This window comes from Equus asinus, chromosome 2 (assembly GCF_041296235.1).
Source record: "Equus asinus isolate D_3611 breed Donkey chromosome 2, EquAss-T2T_v2, whole genome shotgun sequence".
Classification (NCBI taxonomy): domain Eukaryota; kingdom Metazoa; phylum Chordata; class Mammalia; order Perissodactyla; family Equidae; genus Equus; species Equus asinus.
Genome location: NC_091791.1, coordinates 77920840 through 77939256, shown reverse-complemented (window position 1 = coordinate 77939256; position 18417 = coordinate 77920840). Strand labels below are relative to the sequence as shown.

General features: G+C 40.3%; 1 long non-coding RNA gene across 1 annotated transcript; it reads left to right on the top strand.

Moving 5' to 3' along the window:
• The first annotated feature begins 297 nt into the window (after positions 1–297).
• LOC139041298 (uncharacterized) lies at positions 298–2120 on the top strand. The gene is made up of 3 exons (XR_011496181.1): positions 298–490; positions 1098–1297; positions 1373–2120. It is a non-coding gene; the product is annotated as an uncharacterized lncRNA (long non-coding RNA).
• Positions 2121–18417: the final 16297 nt, after the last annotated feature.

Here is an 18417-nt window from a genome sequence, read left to right as displayed (position 1 = left end):
TTAAGGACATTTTCTACAGAACCACAATGCATACTATTATCGCACTTAATAAAAAACAGTAATTCCTTAATATCACTAATAAACAGTTCAATTTTAATAAGGAGAAATTACCCTATTTGTTCTCCAAATGTCTTTGCAGCTGATTTGTTTATACCAAATCCAATTAAGAACCACGCACTGCACCTGGCTGTTGCGTCAGCGGACTCCAGTTCTAATCCAAAGCCCGGAGGCGCTTAGAAAACCTGAGCGCCAGGTAACAGGAACCTGTAAATAAGAAACTGACATTCTCCAAAGGGGAGGGAGCAAGGACTTAACGGGAAATGTAGTTTTTATTTTGGTATTGAACTTCGGGGCCCCTTTTGCGCGTGCGTACTTCAGCTCCGTAGGTGCAAGTTGTCTTTCCCCAGGCTACAGCCTCGCTTGGGAGGAGGCTCCGGGGCGGTGGAGTCTCTGCGATCATCCGGGGCCAGTGCAGCCCAACAAGGGAGCGGTAGGTGAGCCCCGGAGGCTTGGGCGAGGGCCACGGGGGCCCGCTCGGCTCGGGAGCAGGCGGGGGCGGCGGTGGGGAGGAGCCCCGCGGAGCCCTCGTCAGGACCCCCCAGCACGTGAGCTCCAGAGGGCGGGTGGGGGCGGCCCGGCTGGGGGCCGCGGGCCCTGGGGAGGATGCAGAGAACGCGCGTGTACCTGCGGCGGCGGGAGAGGGGCGCGGGCTGCTTCGCAGCGCAGCGGGATCCAAGTCCCAGCGCTGTCAGTTAACTGCGAGAGATTCAGTATCGTCTTCTGTAAAAGGAGAATATTTATAATACCTGACCCGTGCGCTTCTGCGCTGTAAATTTAATTTATATGCTACATATATACTTCGATTTTTTTCTCATCAGACACCTTTAATTCTCACAACTGTCTTTGAGGTAGGTTTGACAGTCTCTTTGTTAAGAGAGAGGAAAACTGAGGCTCAGAGAGGTGAAGTAATTTACCCAAGATCACACAGAGAGCAGCTTTTCGATTTTTCTGCAGATCTCATGGTCTTTCTTAGAAATCACTTTGCCTGAAACCCAGCGTCTTTATTCATAGCACTGAGCACCGTTGTGTTTTTATAGGACTCAAAGAAGTAATTGTGAAATATGTGTGGACTGAATCCTTACTTGGTCCTTGTATTTTGGAGATCCTTGATTCGTCTGAGCCCTTGAGTCAGGCAGCACACTTGAGGTTTCTGGACGGGACCTGCCCTTTGCAGCCTTTGTCTTTGGAGGCCTTCATTTGAGTTTATAGATGGCCCAGCCCTTGGTTCTTGGAGAAGGTATGTTCCGTGAGGGTCGGATTGGGAGCCCTGTTTGAAAGTTACAACTCAATTTAATTTTCCCTCTCTGCCCAGGTCACCGCTTCCTTAGAACAGAGCAGCTCTTGAGGTAAGAAGGGATAATCCTCAGGAAACCCATCTGGAAGATCACCCCTCCATCTCAGACCTCTCACCAGGGCCTCAGAACAGAGGCAGAAGAGGCCCAGGAAAGACTATGCCAGAACTGCCTGGACAGAAGTAATCCTTGGTCCTCCTACCCAGAATGGGCAACACTGGGTGATGTCACCACATCCAGAATTCCGGACTGTCTAGCGATCAGCTTCAGAACTGAGGTGAGGCTGGCAGCACCGCCGAGGGCCCCTCACAGGAGGCTTTGTGAGGACACAGTCCAAGAAAAGGAGTCACCACCCGCAGAAGGGGACATTGCCCCTTTGCCTGCCCTCATCAGCCCCAGTCCCTTCGCTCTGCGCTTACTCTCCGCACAACCTAGAGAGATGCTCCATTACGCCTGCTGTTCTGATGGTAAAGAATCAAAGAAATAATGTGTAGAGTTTCAAGATTTTTCTTTTTGCCTTTGAGAGGTGAAGAAAAAATGGGCCTAAAGATAAGTGACTTGTTCAGAGTCATATGATTTATTAGTGGCATGGACAGAGAACTCGTTCCTGTCACTCTTAACAATTAAGTCACATCAAGTTTTTTATTAAAAGATCCTTTTGGTACAACTAGAATATACAACTATGTACTGGGGGGCTTTGGGAAGAAAAAGAAGAAGGGGAAAAAAAAGAGAAGATTGGCAACAGATGTTAGCGCAGGTGCCAATCTTAAAAAAAAAAAAGAAAAGAAAAAGATCCTTTTGAGAAACTAACGAAGTTAGAATAAGTGAAATTCCCCATCCTTTTCCAGGGGATGTTGATAAGGATTTTCTAAGTCAAGGGGCAAACACTGTCACTAGGAATGCAGAGAAACAATACAGCCTGGGCTTGCTTGCTTGTGTGCTTGCTTGATTTTATTTACTTCTATTTTTGCAGTTTAGTTCTAATGAAGGCATAGTCTTCTCTGTATTGTACTTTGTTTAATGAATCCTCTGTTTTTAATTTTTCTTTTAGTCAGTGGATGGGGAAGATAAATTCTTTATAAATTAGTAGGAAATGTTTACATTTATCCAAAGAAAAATTGCCTTCTAAGCTCTCTGACCTGTCAGAGTCAGCATGGACACCTGGGTGCTCCTCCACAGGGTCTGTCCTGCCCTTCCTTGGGTTAAAGGGACATTGTCCCTCACAGGCCTTATAGGCAGCTGCTGTGTGAAGCTTGATTGGCAGATGAGTCTGAGAGCTGTGCAGCAGGCCCAGAATCACAGGACCTCATGGTCTTCCTTCTTCTCCAGCTGTACCTTTACAGTTCTCTTCAGTTTTCCAAGAGCAACAGGAAATGAACAAGTCACCGGTGAGTTATGTATTCCCACTTTGTTTTACAGTGGACTTTGTGTAATTTGTAAGGGAACAGAAATTTAAATGGAAAAGTAGAAATGAAAATCAGTGTCACAGAAACCGTAGAGTGGCAGGTCAGTAGCTAAGCAAAGTCATCATATGGATACATGCAGGTCCTATAACGTCCTGGAGTTACCAAAGTCAAGCTACAAGTTTGCCTTTGGTCTTCCTGACAGCAAAGAAGAAACCAGAGAGAAGTGTTATAGCACTGCTATAACAAATTATCGTAGACAGGTGGCTTAAGCAACAAACACATTTCTCATAGTTTTGGAGTCTGGGAAGTCCAAGGTTAAGCTGCCAGCAGATTTGGTTCTGATGAGGGCCCACTTCCGGTTTGCAGATGGCGACCTTGTAGCCTCATGTGGTGGAGAGAGAGTTGGGGCAACTCATGTCTTTTCTTCTAAGGGCACTAATCTCATCACGAGGGCTCCACACTCATGACCCAATTGCCGCCCAAAGGCCCCATCTCCAAATACCATCACATTGGAGATTAGGGCTTCAGCATCTGAATTTTGGGGGGACACAAACACAAATATTCAGTCTATAACAGAGTTTGAGTAGACAGTTTTCCAATGGTCTTACTTGGTCCAGGAGCAAGACCTGGAATATCTGGAAGAAGCCTGAATGGTCTGCATGCCCTTAAAGTGGCTCCGTATAAATATTTCCTCCTCTAGACTGTGGCACTGTACATAGACTGTTCCTTGCCCACGCTTGGTGTTGTCAGACTTTAGATTTGTTGCCAATCTAACTTCTGAGAAGAACTCATCATTTTAATTTGCATTTCTGAGATTACTCATGAGCTTGTACATCATATGTTTATTGTTTTTTCATGGCTTTTGTGAATGACTTCGTTTTTTAATCATATTTTTCTATATGTATTAATTTTTAAGAATAGTTTATATGTTTTGAACAGTAATTCTTCATCTGTTATATTTGTTGTGAAGGTTTTCTCCAAGTCTGTCTGTTGACCTATGCCTGCATCGTGCCTTTGGCCTCATGAAAGTTTTATGTTTTTCTGTAGACTGATCTTTTGATCTTTTCCATTTGATTTTTTCTTTTGATTTTTATTTAAAATTTTTTCCATAACCCAATATAATGATATTTTTCCTTATTTTTGTTTAATTAATATTAATACTATTTAATAAAATATTTAAGCCTTGAATCAGTCTGGAACTCTTTTTTATAGGTAGTATGAGGAGGGAACGTAGGTTTACCTTTTAACACATAAACCCAGTTGCACCGACTAATTCTTAATGTTTTTCCCCAGTGAATTATAATGCCATCGCTGTCATCCAGTGTGTCACCGTGTCTGTGCACACCTCCTTCTCGGCATTCTAATTCCGTTAGTCCTTAGTTCATTCTTCGGTTCATCTTGTTCTTTCTTACCCTTTTTCTGGTCTTACTGCATGATGGCTGGCATGCTTGCTAATCGTGAGAGCAAATCCTCCTGGCACCTGATTTTCAGAGAACTCAGGAAGCATTAGCAAACACTGGGACGCTCTGCAGGCTCTTGGTGTACACCCATTATCCCATTAGCTCAGTTCCTTCTACACCTTAAGTTTTGAGTGTCCGTAATACCAAATGTTTTTTCTATGTGGCTTAAGGATAGGTTTTGGTTACTAATTTTCTTGGATGGTTTATAGTTTTCTAAACTTCTTGGTTCAATTTTAGATATATTTGTTTTTAAAGTTGCACATTTCTTTTAAATTTTCAAATTTATTTGCATCAGTATGTTTGAAAGAATTATGATTTTTAAAACCTTTTTTTGTCATTAGTGCCATTGAGTTGATTCTGACTCCTAGAGCCCCTGTGAACAGCAGAGCTGAACCCACCCCCCAGTCTTTTTCCACCATCCTCTCCCCTTCTGATACCTTAGCAGACGATCGATCGTCTGCTGCTATTCATAGGGTTTTCATGACCAATTTTTTCAGAATTGTGTGGCCAGTCCTTCTTCCTAGTCTGTCTTAGTCTGGAAGCTCCACTGGAAACTGTCCACCATGGGTGACCCTGCTGGTATTTGAAATACCGGTAGCATAGCTTTCAGCATCACAGCAACATGCAGCTGCCACATGTGACAACTGAGAGACAGATGACATGGTTCAGTGATGGGAAAAAACCCTGGGCCACCATGGTGAGAGCACCGCACCTTAAGCACTAGACCACCAGGGATGACTCTTAATGTTAGTTAACATTAATTTTTTATTCCAATTTTTATCAGTTATTAAATTATACTTTATTATTGAAGCTGCTGGTTAGAAATGGAAAAACCATGTCTGGCTAGTCAGATATCTGAAAGCCTAAAATTTCAGCATGTGGGTATAAGATTTAGATGGAGATAGCATTCTTGAAATACTCTATGAGAAGAGGACGCATACATTTGCCATAGTGATGCCTGCCATTACTGCATACCAAGCTATCAGGGTTTTATTTTTCTCTTTATCTTTTTTTTTCTGAGAGTGTGTATGGATTGGGCGATGTATTCATATTGGAAAAATCAATACAATATGAACAATATAAATAGATAGACCATGTGAATTCTTACTCCCATGCCTGTCCCTGTCATTGCAACCTCCCTTTCTAATTATAGGGAACAAATTTTTGTGTGTATTTTTCCATTTTTTAAAATACAGGACAAGTAAATATGATTTTATATCTGTCTATCTAGATAAATATATATACACATAAATATATGTTTGTACCCTTTTCTTAGTATATTTGTATGTATATAACTGTGAATATACATACAGGTATATACATGTTTGTATGTATATAACTGTGAATATACATACAGGTATATACATGTTTGTATATCTATGTATGTTTTTATTTTGAGAAACAAGAGCCAAGTTTTTTATTTGTTTATTTCTTGCATTTGAGTTACTCTTTGATGACATCCTTGCCCTGAGACTTGGCCATAATCCTTAACTGCCACATATCTGCAACCAACCACTTTCTAGAGGTTTTCCCTCTCTGTCAGTCTTAACAGAAGCCTACCCATTCCCCTAGTTTCTTGTCATCAATATTAATTAGGGTGATTTGGTGTTCAGCACAAGGGCCTCCACCAACTTGATGTGTATATATTTATTTCTACTCCCTTCTTTTTTTTTTTTTTTTTTGAGGAAGACTAGCCCTGAGCTAGCATCTGCTAATCCTCCTCTTTTTTGCTGAGGAATACTGGCCCTGAGCTAACATCCATGCCCATCTTCCTCTGTTTTATATGTGGGGCACCTACCACAGCAAGGCTTGCCAAGTGGTGCCATGTCTGCACCCTGGATTAGAACTGGTGAACCCCGGGCCACTGAAGCAGAATGTGTGCACTTAACTGCTACACCACCGGGCCAGCCCCTCTACTCCCTTCTTACCCAAAAGGATACAAGTATATAATACCCTGTTCTTTACCTTGAGTTTTACATGTAAGAATATATATTGGAGGGTCAACCTGGTGGCGTAGTGGTTAATTTCATGCATTCTGCTTCAAAGGCACGGGGTTCATGAGTTTGAATACCAGGTGTAGACTTACACCCAGCTCATCAAGCAATGCTGTGGCGGTGTCCCACATATAAAATAGAGGATAATTGGCACAGATGTTAGCTCAGGGCCAGTCTTCCTCACCAAAAAAAAAAAAAAAAAAAGGACTGTATATTGGAGATCTTTCCAAACTAGTACATAGGAAAATTTACATGGTTTTATTTAAAAAAAAAATTTTTTATTGAGATAGAATTCACATACTATAAAATTTATCTTGTTAAAGCACATTAAGTGGTTTTTAGTATATTCACATAGTTGTGCAACTGTCACTGCTATCTAATTTCAAAAAATTTTCATCACCCCAAAAAGAAGTACCATACCCATTAGCAGTTACTCCCCTATTTTCCCTCAACTCCCCAGCCCTAAGCATCCACTAATTGGCTTTTTGTCTGTATAGAGTTACCTATTCTGAATATTTCATTTAAGTGGAATCATTGAGTCTGGTCTTTTGTGTCTTGCGTCTTTCACACTTAGCATAATGTTTTCTAGGTTCATATTACTGTAGTGTGTATCAGTACTTCATTCCTTTTATGGCTCTATTGTGTTTCATTGTGCAGATATATCAAATTTAGTTTCCCTCTTATTAGTCAGTGGACATTTGGGTTGGATGTTTCCCCCCTTTGATTATTTTGAATAAAGCTGCTGTACATTCATATACAAGTTTTTGCATGAACATACGGTTTCAGTTGTGTGGGTGTGTACTTAGGAGTGGGAGTGGAATTGCTGGGTCGTTAACTTTTTGAGGAGCTACCAAACTGTTCACTAGAGAGGCTGTGCAGTTTTGCATTCTAACCAAAAATGTGTGAGGGTTCAAATTTCTCTACATCTTTGACAACACAATTGTCTGTCTTTTTGCTTATAGCCATTCTAGTAGATGTGAAATGGGATCTCATTGTGGTTTTGTTCTGATTTTCCTGAATGGCTAATGCTGTTATTCTGAATATCTTTACGTGTGCCTGTTGGCCATTAGTATATCTTTTTTTGAGAAATGTCTATTCAGATCTTTTGCCCATTTTTCGTTTGGGTTGTCTTTTTACTGTTGAGTTGTAAGAGTTCTTTAAATATTCTAGATATAGACCCATTTCAGATACATAATTCATAAATACTTTATCCCATTCTGTGGGTTGTATTTTCACTTTCTTGGTAATGTCCTTTGAGACACAAAAATTGTAATTTTGTTGATGTCCAATTTATCTTTTTTTTAGTTGCCCATTCTTTGGGTGTCATGTCTCTGAAATCATTGCCTAATCCAAAATCTTGAAGATTTAATCCTATGTGTTCTTCAAAGGCGATCTTTGATTATTTTGAGTTAATTTTTATGTATGCTATGAACTGGGGACCCAACTTTATTCTTTTGCATGTGGATATCTAGTTGTTCCAGCACCAAATGTTGAAAAGACTATTTTCCTCTGTTGTATTGTCTTGCCACTCTTGTCAAAAATCAATTGACCATAAATATATGGTTTCATTTCTTGTTTCTGAATTTTTTCCATTGGTCCCTATATCTGTCCTTATGCAAGTATCATACAGTTTTGGTAACTATAGCTTCGTAATAAGTTTGAAGTCAGGAAGTATGAGTCCTCCAATTTGTTTTTTCTTTTCTAGATTGTTTTGACTATTCTGGGTCCCTTGCATTTCCATATGAATTTTAGGATCAGCTTGTTCACTTTTGCAAAAAAGCCAGCTGGGATTACATTGAATCTGTAGATGTATTTGGAAAATATTGCCATCTTAATAATATTAAGTCTTGTGATCCATTGAACAGAGGATATATTTCCATTTATTTAGATCTTCTTTAATTGCTTTCAACATTGTTTTATAGTTTCAAGTGTACAAGTTTTGTTATCTTTACTCCTACGTACCTTACTTTTTTTAATGCTATTAGAATTGTTTTCTTAATTTCATGTTTGGATTGTTCACTCCAAGTATATAGAAATGCAATTGATTTTTCTATATTGATCTTGTATCTTGCAACCTGGCTGAACTTATTAGTTCTAATAGTTTTTTGGGGATGTTTTAGGATTTTTTATATGCCAGATTGTGCTATCTGCAAATAGAATTTTACTTCTTGCTTTCCAATTTGGATGCCTTTTATCTCCTCTTTTTGCTTAATTACCATGGCTGGAAACTCTAGATTGTACAGAAATGGCCAGAGCTGACACCTTTGTCTTGTTTTTGATCTTAGGGGAAAAGCTTTCAGTCTTTTGTCACTAGGTATGATATTAGCTTGGGTTTTTCTTAGATGCCCTTTATCAGGTTGAGGAAGTTCTTGTCTATTCTTAGTATGTTGAGTGTTTTCATCACAAAATGGTGTTGAATTTTGTCAAATGGTTTTTCTTCATTTATTGAAATGATTGTGGTTTTTGTCCATTTTTCTATCGATATCGTATATTAAATCAATTGATTTTCAGATATTAAACCAACCTTGCATTCCTGGAATAAATCTCATTTAGTCATGGTGTATAATCCTCTTTATTTGTTGCTGGATTACTTTTCCAAGTATTTTCTTGAAGATTTTTATGTCTATATTGCTAAGGGATATTTGTCTGTAGTTTTCTTGGTTTTGGCATCAGGGTACTGGCTTCATAAAGTGAGTAGGGAAGTGTTCTCTCTTCTATTTTTGGAAGGGTTTGTGAAAGATTGGTGTTCATTTTTATTTAAACATTATGTAGAATTCACCAGTGAAACCATCTAGTTCTGGACTTTTTGGTGTGGCAAGTTTTGGTTACTAATTCATCTCTCTACTTGGTAGAGATCTATTCTGATTTTCTACTTTTTCTTGAGTCAATTTTTGTAGTTTTTATTGCACTAGGAATTTGTCCATTTTATCTAGGTTATTTAATTTTTTGATGTGAAATTGTTAATAATATTCCCCTATCATCCTGTTTATTTTTTAATGTTGATAGTAATGTCCCTTCTTTCAAATCTGATTTTCTAAATTGAGTCTTCTCTCTTTTTTTCTCTCCCTCTCTGATCTCTCTCTCTCTGTCTCTTTTCATTTTGGTCAATCAAAGTAAAGGTTTATGAATTTTGTTGATCTTTAAAAAAACAACTTTTGATTTCATTTATTCTTTTCTATTATTTTTCTATTCTCCATTTCACTTATTTCCACTGTAATCTTTATTATTCTCTTCCTTCTGCTTGTTTTGGGTTTAGTGTGCTCTTCTTTTTCTGAACTTTTTAAAGTGAAAGTTTAGGTTATTGATTTGAGATCTTTCTTCTTTTTAAAAATATCTGTTTAAATTTCTTCTGAGCACCACTTAAGCTGATTCCCATTAGTTTTTCTGTGTTGTATGTTTGTTTTCATTCATTTCAAAATATTTCCAAAATTCATTGTAAGATCTTCTCTGACTCATTAGTTATTTAGGAGTATGTTAATGTTTAAATGTACTTGGAATTTCCCAAAATTCTTTCTCTTACTGGTTTTTATTTAATTCCATTGTGATTGGAGAACATACTTTTTATTAAAGTCCTTTTAAATTTATTAGGCTTGTTTTGTGACCTAGCGTATTGTCTATGCTGGAAAATGTTCCATGTGCACTCGAGAAGACTGTGTGTTCTGTTATGATTGGGTTTAGTGTTCTATAGATGTCTGTTAGGTCTAGTTGGCTTATAGTGTTGTTCAAATCTGCTATTACTTGTTAATTTTCTGTTGATCTTCCAGTGTTCTCTGCATTACTGGAGAGAAAGTGGGGTATTGAGGTTTTCAACTGTTTTTGGTGAATTGTCTTCTACCTTCAATTTTATCAGTTATTGCTTCATGTATTTGAGGGACTCCGTTAGGTACATATATATTTATAACTATTATATCTTCTTTATTGATTGACACTTTTATCATTATAAAATGTCCTTCTTCATTTCTAGTAACAATTTTTGTCTTAAAGTCTATTCTATATGATATTAATATAGCCTCTCTAGCTGTCTTTTGGTGGCTGTGCTGAGCAGAACACCATTCACTGGTTACCAGTGCCTGGGGAAGACTCTGACCATATAGGGGACAGAAAACATCATCACTATGCCAGCCACCACTAATAGAAGTCCAAACACTTCTGCCCACTGCCTCATGGTATCAGAGTCACCAGGGAAAACAACACAGTCAAGCACTGGGTGGAACAATGTTTTTACTCACTTAGAGAAGAGATGGAGCAAGATCAGCTCCAATAGTGTGCTATCGATCCCCCTGGTTAGCAGGTGCCCCTTGCAGCAGATGCAGGGCAATTGGCCTGTGCACACTTCTTGTGCCACAACAGAAGGACTCTTACCCCAACCTCCATGAAGTGTGAAAAGCTGAAAGCAAGGGACGTGCCTGAGAGCCATTTATATACACAATCAGGAACAAAGGAACACTCCTTAGCCTAAAACAGGGAAACGTATTCCCACACAAGGCAATAAGCCCTGCACAGCTGTGTGGGCTTTTTATCTCCTGCTAAGGAAGCGTTCCAGGCCCAAGGCACATTCTTAGCTAGCTGAGTGGAGGTCAAAAACCTGCACAGATACCTGTTTCAGCTTATTGAACGAAGCATATCAAATCTGGTAGGACCATTGCCCACTTCAAATTTATAGACAGAGTTGGGTCTAATGGGACCCCTACCAACCTGTATGAATGTGGTTTGCTTGCAGAGCCTCCCTGTCATTTTGAGACAACACTTTACTGGGATTATTAGGAGAATTAGACCCAGGAGGATGATTAAGCTTCCCTGCAGGATTTTCCCTCATCCAGAAACCCCAGGTGCCTGGCTTAAACCAACTGAAGATGTCAAAGGGTGAGTCTGGGGGGACTGCAGGTGTTCAGCTGATAATCATCTTTTGTTAGTGTGGATTTCCTGCAGCTTGGTTTCTGCCTTTCCCAAGTTATTACGTCTGTGCAGGAAGAGGTGTTGGCAGTAACAAATGCCAACCTGTTCTGTCGGCAGATAATCAAGGGCTACTCTGTTTTCCACCACCACCTTGGCGAGTGAGTTTAGTGAGTTTTGTTGATCCTGAATAGTTCAAGCTGTAGTGTAAGCTGTCTCTGTGATAGTCAATGACAAGTTGTTTACCATTTTTTCCAGGGCATGTTTGCCTTTGCCGGGTATGGGGACACGGACAGCAGAATGAAACCAGGTGTTTGTGTTCCTGGGAGGGTGCCATGAGCCATTTTGAGGTGGGTTATCAGAATGGGTCCCCTCCAGCCCTCTGTGTGATTGCTGACATGGACAGTGGGCCCTAGGATTCTGAAGCAACATGATCTTTTTCCCCTGGGGGCAGACATTTTGTTGCCTGTTGGGGTCCACAGAAGAATTCATAGCCCAGAGGGGCACAGGTGACACCTCTCAGGATTTGTTGTCATAATGCTGGCTAGCCAGTTATATATAGTTTCAGCCTGCTTTTGCCGTGTGAATGCAGCAAGGGAAAAGTTACACATGGCACATCCAAGTCTGTGGTGCCAATATAGATCAGTAATACCCATTCTGGTATGGGGGTCTTTTCCTGTCATAACATAGATAATAATAAAGCAGGGGACTCCACAGGATGTCTGCATCTGGACCTGTATCAAGGGAGTTACCTGGTGATTTGACCCAATGGTGGCTTGAGGATGGTCCAAATCAATATGTATTGGCCAGGCCATTAAATGGGATTGTGAGATGAAAGAGATTTTATTCTGGGATGATAGATCCAACATTGTTTAAGTTTGCCTCCTCTCGCCACAGCTATGCTAATTCTTATCAGGGTGTTATCATTCACGCACAACAGAGGCTTCTGTAGGACTGAAAAGAAATCCCCCTTCCACTCTATGAATCTCCTAAGGCTGGAGTTGCTCGTGTTTGCTACTTCATTGGGGATCCATTGTCCGTCTTGTTTGACCCAAATCTTTTGATCTTGGTTGTCCATTTCAGGAAGGGAGGTTGTCCAGTCCTGCACAAACTTGACGTATCTGATAACGTCATCCACCTGAATGGATGGATCAAATATCCTCAGTGCCACTAGAGGGACCCTAGCACCCTGGCACTCCTTGGTCTCATGCATCACCTTTGTGGAATTCCATAGAGAAGAGGCACCTGGGGAAACATTGCCTCCAGATTAGAGTCAGGAAGCCCTGTCTGGGGTCCTATGGTGGCCCGAACTACAAACCACCCTCAAGATGTGTACTCTACAGGGAAAAAAGAAAAAAGAATGGTTGAATATACTGAAATTGGGATTTCACTTGTGCAGCCTAATCAGGTGGCTGCCTCCCTTCACTGAAGCTCAGTATTTCCCAACTTGCATTGTAGTGCTGCTTCCCTTGTGCTGGTGTGCAATATTTAGTGTCCATACTGCCCTAGTCAGCTGCGGGTACCACGTCACTGGCTGGCCATCTTTGTGTACTTTGCTCAGTTGATTTGAGTCAGACATTCCATTGTTTGATGGCTTCCTTGGCCTGTGGGTGATAAGGTGCATGGAAAGTCTGTTGTATTCGTTGAGAGTCCAGTGATTGTTGTGTTGCTTGGGCAGTGAAAAATGTTCCTTGGTCAGGGTGAAGTCTCATGGAATATCAAAAAACATGACACAATTCTATTCAAGAGTAGCTGTGGTAGCTCCAGAGTCTACTTGTCAGACTGGAAAAGTATTACCATAGCCTGAGTAGGTATCAACGGCAGTAAGGCACCATCATCTGCCAGACTCAAGCAGGTCCTAGTCCTCTGTTAATATATCCCACTTATGTTTGGACAATTTGGGCTTATTGGCAAGAATCACAAAATTGTACTGTGTCCTTAGTCTTGGCATCATCCAGGATCATCCCTTGGGCCTTGGCCCATCCTTGCATCTGAGATGGACTTCCATATCTAGTCCACTGAAGTATCCATTGGGTGATTGTTGCTGCCTATTAAACACAAACTTGATCAGCACAAAAGTTTCATTCACATTTCATTTTAAAAGCTCCTTTCCTATGAGCATCCATATGAGTGACATATATTTTTCTTTTCAAAGCATTAAACTTCTACCATAGTCCTTCTTCCTACACAGGGGGTCCCTTAGTAGTCCAATCATTCAGTTGCCATTCTTCTCACCAGATGACTAGGTCACTGGCTATGGCCCATGAATTGGTGAAAATGTAGCAAAGTATGGTTGTAGGGGTGGCCTGCATGACCATCACGACTGCTCATAGTTCAGCCCATATGACAGAAAATCCATGTCCAGTCTCAGTCAAAAGATGGCCCTGTGCTGGGCAGGTGGCGGCCACAGTCCTGTGGACCTTATCTGCCTTTAGTTTTGCAGAGCCTTTAGTAAACCATGCCATACTGGCAGCAGACACGTATTTGAATCTTGGGCCCCCTGTAGCCATAGGAGGAGCCAAAGCATCCCCTATGAGTCACTCAGTCCCTTCTGGCAAGCTGGTTAATTGTTCATGCTCCTTTGGGGTCCTGCCTGGGCCCAATCTTGGATGTACCGCTTCTGTTTGATGATCAAGCTCTGTTGAGCCTATTCAGTTTTACTGGTAGGGTGTGTAAGCACCCAGGTGAGAATGAGCAGTTCAGGTGGCAGAATCACATGCAATTCTCTGGCCTTAAGATGCTTACTCTCTACCAGTGCCCATTGGCAACAAGGAGTTGCCATTCAAAAGGGGTTGCATCTGGCAGCTGTCTGAGGAAACTTATGTGTTCAAAAATCTGAAAAGCTGGTAGACCCCAGTGGTGGTTTCCTGTTACCACAGACTCCAATCAGCATGTGTGGAGGTTATAGACACCTGCAGTCGTATTGGGCTGATAGGCTCCAAAGGAGCCAAAGACACTGCCTGGGCCACAGCTCACGGCTTCCAAGGCCTGCTGCTGTAAAGGGCTCCATTTTAAATTGGTGACTTTGTGGGTCACCTTGAGTAAGGAAGTCAAAAGAACACACAGGTCAGGTACATGCTGTCTTCAGTGACCAAAGAGGCCTATTAGTTTCTGGGCTTCCTTTTTATTAGTGGGTACTGCTAGGACCCATAATTTTTGGTTGACTATATCAGGGATACTTCTTTAGTTTCCCACCCAAGTGGCCCCAAAGAATTGCACCTACTGTGCTGGGACCTGGACTTTGTCTGGATTTAAGACCCAGCCTGCAGTAGTCATTGTGTCAGTGTTTAAGTAGAGTGCCATTTCTACCTGTTTTCCTGTTAGCCTCACTGTCAGGATGTCATCGACATAATGGATAACTAAAACTTCTGTGCAGGTTGGAGTGACATCAGCAAGACGGCAGAATAGGAGTTTTCTGCCCTCATCCCCCAACAGACTACAGGAGAAGAGTACCTTTGTGGGAGCCCAGGAATCCAGCAGTGATGTCCCAGCACTATGTTGGAGAAAAAACAATCCAAGAATAGATGCACTGGAGAGAGTAAGAAGAACAGTTTCATTTTCCTCATGTCATCCCTCCCCTAAGGCAATCAGCTCAGTGCCAAGAGAGGCCCGCTTGGCCAAGATTTCTCCCATGGGGAAAGAGGGTAGTGAGCACCTGGGTTGCCCAGCAATATGGGATGCTGCCCAAAAGGCCCTCTTCTTTCCTGCCCCACCCAGAACACTGAGGGGATTGGCACAGCTGAAGAGTCTGGGGGCAGATAGGAGCAGGAAATAGGGCCAGGGGCTCCCAGCACCTGGAACATGGAACTAAATAAAGGGCTGTGGTTTCTACTAACTGCCTAATGGACCCCACCAAGAGGCCCATCCATGAACCTTGTAAGATGGATTGCCTGTGGGCCTCCCTGTGCAACGAGCCTATGTTCACCCCCAGCTCTCCACGTGCTTCTCCCTTCCCCCTGTAGCTGGTGTTCCACAAGCACCTCTGTAGATGGCAACCTCAAGCCTCTGCAGATTGTGGATGAGCATATGCAGACAGCTAACTCAACTGCTGGATTGGTAAAAGGTGCATAACCTTGAACACTTCAGGATACTGCCCTATGGAAAATATACAGCAGGCTCTCAACACCTGACCTGGCTTTGTGGGATCAAGAGAAAGCAACAATCCTAAGAGGTCTCCCCTAAGAGGTAACAAGAGGAGTGGAGTGAGAGCATCCACAGAAAAGGCCTGAGAGACACGCACAGTTCCTAGTGGGCTAACTGGGGAAGATTTTTCTCTCCTGTAGTTGGCCAATAAAGACTGGAGGAGGTGACTACTTCTTGAAAGGTGAAGACAGCAAGATAAGACTTCAAGGAACAGAAAAAATCAAGGAAACATGACACCACCAAAGCAACACAATAATTTTCCAGGAACTGACCCCAAAGAAATGGAGAATTGCCTGAAAAGAATTCAAAATAATTGTTTTAAGGAAGCTCAGTGAGCTACAGGAGAACATAGATATACATAGGAGAACATAGGTACACATAGATAACTGAACAAAATAAGAAAACAATACGTGAACAAAAGAAAAAGTTCAACAAAGACATAGAAATCATAAAAAAGAACCAAAGCAATTCTGGAACTGAAGAACACAGTGACTGCAATGAAAACTGTGATGGAGAGCTTCAACATCAGACTCAACTGAGCAAAAGAAAGAATCTGTGAACTCAAAGACAGATCATTTGAAATTATCAAGTTGGAGGAGAAAAAAGAATGAAAATGATTGAAGAAAGCCTATGGGATTTATAGGGCATCATCAAACGAACCCCTAGATACATTGTTGGAGTCCCAGAGAGAGAAGAGAGAAAGAAAGGGCAGAAATCTTGTTTTAAGGAATAATGGCTGAAAACTTCCCAAAATGTGGGAGGGATATAGAAATACAGGTTTATGAAATTCAGAGATTCTAAAACAGGATCAAACCAGAGAAGATTACATTGAGACACATTATAATCTAATTATTAAAAGTCAGAAACAAAGAATTTTGGAAGTAGCAAGAGAAAAGTGATTCATGACATACAAGGGAACCCCAATAAGGCTGTCAGTGGATTTCTCAGCAGATACTTTGCAATTCAAGAAAGAGTGGATGATATTTTAAAGTACTGAAAGAAAAAAAACCTGCCAGCCAAGAATACTATACCTGGCAAAGCTATCCTTCAGGAATAAAGGAGAGAGAAAGAATTTCCCAAACAAAAGCTGAAGGAATTTGTCACCACTAGTCATGCCTTGCAAGAAATGCTGCAAGTTTTTCAGGTTGAAACAAAAGAATGCTAACCAGTAACATGGATATGAATGTAAAAAACTCACTGGTGAAGCATATAGTCAAATTGGAATACTCTAATACTGTAATGGTGGTCTGTAAATCACTTTTAATTCTAGTATAGAAGTTAAAAGACAAAAGCATTAAAAATAACTATAGATACAATAATTTGCTACTGGATACATATGGTGAAACAGATATAAATTGTGACATCCATAACATAAAATGTGTGTGTAGGGAGAAGTAAAAGTGTAGTTTTTGTACCTGATTATGTTAAGTTGTTATCAGCTTAAAATAGACTGTTTTAACTATAAGATGTTTTATGTAAGCCTTATGGTAACTATAAGGAAAAAACCTCTAGTAGATACACAAAAGATAAAGAGAAAGGACTCAAAGCATATCACTACAAAAAAAAAAAAAACATCAAATCACAAAGAAAGACAAAGATTAAGAAAGGAATAAAGAAAGTACAAAACAGAAAGCAGTTAACAAAATGGGAATAGCAAGTCCTTACCTATCATTACCTACTTTAAATGTAAATAGATTAAATTCTCTAATTAAAAGTCACCAAGTGGCTGAATGGATTAATAACAAACAAGATCTAAGAATATGCTACGTACATGAGACTTATTTTAGCTTTAAGAACACATATAGGCTGAAAGCGAAGGGATGGAAAAAAATATTCCATGCAAATAGTAACCAGAAAAGAGCTGTAACAGCTATGCTTATATTGGACAAAATAAGTTTTAAGTCAAAAACTGTCACAAGAAACATTACAATGGATATCACAGAAGTACAAAGGATCATAAGAGACTACTGTGAACAATTATACACCAACAAATTAGATAACTTAGAAGAAATGGCTAAATACCTAGAAACACACCCTACCAAAAATGAATCATGAAGTAATAGGAAATCTGAACAGACCAGTAACAAGTAAGGAGATTGGATCAGTAATCAAAAATCTCCCAACAAAGAAAAGCCCAGGACCAGATGGTTTCCCTAGTGAATTCTACCAAGCATTTAAAGAATTCATTCCAATACTTCTCAAACTCTTCCCAAAAAACTGAAGAGGAAGGAACACTTCCAAACTCATTTTATGAGGCCAGCATTACCCTGATACTGAAGGCAGACAAAGATGCTACAGGGAAAAAAAACTATAGTTCGGTGTCCTGATGAACACAGATGTAAAAATCCTCAACAAAATACTAGCAGATGGAATTCAACAGGACATTAAAAGCATCACACACCATGATCAAGTGGGTTGCAAGGATGGTTCAACATGCAGATAAATCAATGTGATACATCACATTAACAACATGAAAAAATCAGATGATCATATGATCATCTCAATAGATGCAGAAAAAGCATTGGACAAAGTTCGACACCCTCGTTTGATGAAACTCTCAACAAATTAGTTAGGGAAGGAATGTACTTCAACATAAAGACCACATATGACAGGCTCACAGCTAACATCATATTCAGCTGAAAGCTTTTCCTTTAAGATCAGGAACAAGACGAGGATGGCCACTTTTGCCACTTCTATTCAATCCAGTACTGGAAGTCCTAACCATAGCAGTCAGGCAAGAAAAAGAAAAGACATTCACATCAGAAAGGAAAAAGTAAAATTGTCTCTGTTTGCAGATGACATTATTTTACGTATAGAAAACCCTCAAGTCTCCTCCAGGACAATGTTAGAACTAATAAATGAGTTCAGGAAAGTTGCAGGATCCAAAATACATGTAAGAAATTATTTGTGTTTCTATACACTGACAATGAATTACCTGAAAAAGTAAATTAAGAAAACAATCCAATTTACAATAGCATGAAAAATAATAAAATACTTAGGAATAAATGTAACCAAGGAGGTGAAAATTCTGTACCTTGAAAACTCTAAAACATTGAAGGAAACTGAAGAACACACAAATAAATGGAAAGATATCCCATGTTCATGGACTGGAATAATAATTATATTAATATGTCCATACTACCCAAAGTGGTCTGCAGACTCTATGCAG